At 41.7% G+C, this 4,867-nt stretch overlaps 1 pseudogene across 1 annotated transcript; it reads left to right on the top strand.

The window, feature by feature from the left end:
* The first annotated feature begins 2,125 nt into the window (after positions 1 to 2,125).
* Positions 2,126 to 3,044, top strand: LOC709134 (very-long-chain enoyl-CoA reductase pseudogene; annotated as a pseudogene). Its single transcript, XR_013417470.1, has one exon. The product of XR_013417470.1 is annotated as a very-long-chain enoyl-CoA reductase pseudogene (transcript).
* Positions 3,045 to 4,867: the final 1,823 nt, after the last annotated feature.

Below are 4,867 nucleotides of genomic sequence, written 5' to 3'. Positions count from 1 at the left end.
AAGGATTATTCTTTAAACTAAGCCTACAGCCATTCTGGAATAATCAAATTTGCTCAGGACACATCATATATAATATTACCTCACTTTTTCCCCAACTCCTTTATATTGGTGTTAGGTTACTGACCCTCTGAACATCCCTGTAAGGCACATATCAAAGGTCCCATATTAGTGTTGAAACAGTTAAACCACAGACAACTTGGAAGGCTGTGCTACAGTAAAATATATGACATGTATTTCGTATTTTTGGGGAGATGGATATTTTTCTCTTTTTTTCTTACTTGGCAAGATGCATGACAGACCAGAGAGAAGGAAAAATAGGCAAATTCATTATTTTCAATTAATAGGGGTCATGCTAAATCCCCACAAATTTCTAAACTATTTGCTTTGATTTAGGTTTCCAGACTATGAAGAAACCTTACAGAATTGCTATATGAACAGCAACTATTTAAATGTTCATCTTCGTAGCCACTAATTAAAATAAAGAGGAAAAATTTAACAAACTTTTATTTTTGGCAAATACATTTAATTTGAAATAAGTATGTAGCCTACTTTATTTTTATAAAACAATCTTCTTAGAAAAATAAATAGAATTATTTTTGTTTTCTATCATGCGGGGATGAATGCAGGTTTCGTAGGTAGTATGGAGGCTTACACAAGTAGAGATCTTAAAGAAAAGTAAAAAAATTACAAATACAATATTAGCTATATGCAAATATTTACTGAAAATGAGAAAAACATCACAATAAATTTCAAAATTTCCCAAGGTCACAAATACAATAGGCATCGAAAATCCAGAAAAAGCATAATAGTTGTATTAATTTATTGTCTCTTTTTTTGTATGATTTAACATAACAGTAATGTAATATTTTCTATACAGAGAATAGAAAGAAACTTTTGTCTTTGCTTTATCATAGTTGAATGAGAATTTTTGTTCAGTCGTTTGGAAAAGTTTCTCTTAGCTCCATAAATCATATCAATAATGTTATGTAGGATTGCTGTCAAGTATATGGAAAAATCTCTATCAAATGTCTTTCATAGAAGAACTTACAATTTCAGGTTCATTTTCGGGTTTCTTGTGCAGTGACTAATCTTACATGCTCTTTGAATGAGCATGATTGATGACAATCAAAGAACCTCCCTTTGAGTCCAGGAGCATTACGAGGGTACTTGGAGCTATTCCTGCATTCCAACAGGTAGCAGTTACTTACCTGTGCATTAAAGTGATAGTGTGTCACATAAATGTATCCCACTAAACCCAAAATGAAAGTATCCCCAACTTAACTTCTCTTTAGCCAGATTCCAAATGTGTGTGTGGCCATTCCAAACCCTATGGCACTGCGGGAAGTCAGTATGGAAAGTGACAGCAGAACAACTGTGGTTAAAATGTCTTATGATTGGAAATTTCACAAAAATTATAATGATCTTGTAAACATTGCTAGGGTACCCTTAATGGAGGAGCCTGCACAAGTGAAAGGCCAAAATCATTGTAAATTTACTTCTGTTAAATTTAACAAACTAATAAAGCTACAGATTTGTTTAGAGTAAAATTCAGAGTACTAATGTGTGTGAGAGTTAAGATGTATACTGATGGGCATTCTTTTGTTATGCAATAAATAATGATGTGAGTTGATTCCAGTACCATATTTACTGTAGCAGTATGATATATGAGTGAGTGTTAATAACACTAAGATTTTTATGAAGGGACAGTAATTTTTTTTAAGTTCAGTGAATTCTAATGTTAAGTAAGTCCCCCAAATTTAAGTGTTCTCAAAGGCATTATCTACAGTTGAGGTTGCAGAGTAAATGGCCAATTAAATAGTAAAATGTTTAAATGTTTGGCTAGAATAATGAGACATTTTGAGCATTTTTCTGAATATAAAATTAATCCTGAGATGGCAAAAAAAAATTAAAAAAAAAAATAAGAAAGTACAAGTAAACTATCAAAAGACCAAATATATAAGGCAATATTGTTTTGGGACTTCTGTAAAGAAGATCACATAATGCCACTTGGTATATAGCATTGCAGGAAGTCAGGGACCGCGAACGGAGGGACCCTGTGTTGTGCCGCACAGTTAGGCAGCAGCAGGCGCGGAGCAGTAGCCGCCCTGGGAGGGAGCCATGAAGCACTAAGAGATGGAGATTCTGGATGCAAAGACAAGGGAGAAGCTGGTTTCCTGGACAAGGTGGAGCCCCATGCCACCATTGCGGAGATCAAGAACCTCTTCACCAAGACCCATCCGCAGTGGTACCCTGCCCACCAGTCCCTCCACCTGGACCCCAAGGGCAAGTCCCTGAAGGATGAGGATGTTCTGAAGAAGCTGCCCATGGGCGCCACGGCCACACTCTACTTCCGGGACCTGAGGGCCCAGATCAGCTGGGTGACAGTCTTCCTAACAGAGTACGCGGGGTCCTTTTCATCTATCTGCTCTTCTACTTCTCAGTGCCCTTCATTTGTGGCCACAAATATGACTTCACATCCAGTTGGCACACGGTGGTGCACCTGCCCTGCATCTGTCACTCATTCCACTATCAAACTCCTGCTGGAGACGCTCTTCGTGTGCCACTTCTCCCATGGCACCATGCCTTTGCCCAACATCTTCAAGAACTGCACCTACTACGGGGGCTTCAATGCCAGGCTTCGTGCCTGGCCTATTATATCAACCACCTGCCACCTACTTACGGAGCTCAGCAGGTGAAACTGGCACTCGCCATCTTCGTGACCTGCCTGTGCTTGGCGGCTTCTCCATCCACATGGCCCTGTGGGACCTGCAGCCCGCTGGGTCCAAGACCCGGAAGATCCCGTACCTCACCAAGAAGCCTTTCACGTGGCTCTTCCTGCTGGTGTCCTGCCCCAACTACACCTACGAGGTGAGGTCCTGGATCAGTTTTGCCACCATGACCCAGTGTCTCCCAGTGGCCCTGTTCTCCCTGGTGAACTTCACCCAGATAACCATCTGTGCCAAGGGCAAGCACCGCAGCTACCTGAAGGAGTTCCAGGACTACCCGCCCCTGCGCATGCCCATCATCCCCTTCCTGCTCTGAGCGCTCACACCTGCCAGGGCTCAGCCCCTCACCAGGCAGCATTCTGGCGGGGAAGTGGGGCCCACAGCTCTCCAGCACCGGGAATAAAGCCCGCCTGCCCCAGTCAAAAAAATGTATATTTATATTTATATATATGTATATTACACACACAAAATTAGCCTGGCACAGTAGTGCGTGCCTGTAGTCCCAGCTACTTGGGAGGCTGAGGCAGGAGAATCACTTGAACCTGGGAGGCCGAGGTTGCAGTGAGCTGAGATTGCACCATTGCACTCCAGCCTGGGGGACAAGAGCCAGACTTCATCTCAGCCTCCTGAGTAACTGGGATTACAGGCACCTGCCACCACGCCCAGCTAATGTTTTGTATTTTTAGTAGAGACAGTGTTTCACCATGTTGGCCAGGCAAGGTGGCTCACTCCAGTAATCCCAGCACTTTGGGAGGCCTAGGTGGGCAGATCCCCTGAGGTCAGGAGTTCAAGACTAGCCTGACCAACATGGTGAAACCCTGTCTCTACTAAAAATATGAAAAGAATTAGCTGGGCATGGTGCCAAGCTCCTGTAATCCCAACTACTCGGGAGACTGTGGTGCACTGGCCAGGGGAACCCTCCCCCAATATTTCAACATAGGTTCTTTCTGTTTTCCCTAAGTGTCCACTGTTCTGAGAAATAAAGAGAAAGAGTACAAAGGGAGAAATTTTACAGCTGGGCCACTGGGAGTGACATCATATATCAGTAGGTCCGTGATGCCCACCTGAGCTGCAAAACCAGCAAGTTTTTATTAAAGATTTCAAAAGGGGAGAGGGTGCAAGAACAGGGAGTAGGTAACAAAGATCACATGCTTCAAAGGACAAAAAGGAGAACAAAGATCACATACTTCTGAGGAAACAGGACCAGGGCAAAATCAGAAACTCCTGATAAGGATCTATGTTCAGTTGTGCACATATTGTCTTGACAAACATCTTAACAGAAAGCAGGGTTCGAGAGCAGGGAACCGGCCTGACCTCAAATTTACCAGGGCGGGGTCTTTTCCCCACCCTAGTAAGCCTGAGGGTACTGCAGGAGACCAGGGCATATCTCAGTCCTTATCTCAGCCATGAAAGACAGACACTCCCAGAGTGGCCATTCATAGACCTCCCCCGAGGAATGCAATTCTTTCCCTAAGGTCTTAATATTATATTCCTTGCTAGGAAAAGAATTTGGTGATATCTCTCCTACTTGCATGTCCATTTATAGGCTCTCTGCAGGAAGAAAAATATGGCTCTTTTTGCCTGACCCCGTAGGCAGTCAGACTTCATGGTTGTCTTCCCTTATTCCCTGAAATCACTGTTATTCTGTTCATTTTCAAGGTGCACTGATTTCATATTATTCAAACACACATGTTTTATAATGAATTTGTACAGTTAATGCAATCATCACAGGTACATCCTCAGTTTACAAAGATAACAGGATTAAGAGATTAAAGTAAGACAGGTGTAAGAAATTATGAGTATAATTAGGGAAGTGATAAATGTCCATGAAATCTTCACAATTTATGTTCCTCTGCCGTGGCTCCAGCTGTTCCCTCCATTTGGGGTCCCTGACTTCCCGCAACAATATAGGTAAAATCGTTTTGCTTGCCATTTAGTAAATAATGTCTTCCATGAGATGGAAAATATAAAATGTTTAATAATACAGTAGTCTGAAAATTACTACTCCCAAAGGGTTTTGCTCATTATTTTGTGTGACATAAATATAAACACAAAAATGAGTCAGATTACTATTTTTTTCTAAATATTCTTTTCATTTTACACTTATATATGTTTTAGAGTCTGAAAGGTCATTGTTAGCC

This window comes from Macaca mulatta, chromosome 5 (assembly GCF_049350105.2).
Source record: "Macaca mulatta isolate MMU2019108-1 chromosome 5, T2T-MMU8v2.0, whole genome shotgun sequence".
NCBI classification, from domain to species: domain Eukaryota; kingdom Metazoa; phylum Chordata; class Mammalia; order Primates; family Cercopithecidae; genus Macaca; species Macaca mulatta.
Note: the sequence above shows the minus strand (reverse complement) of the source record. Positions and strands in the feature narration are given on the sequence as shown.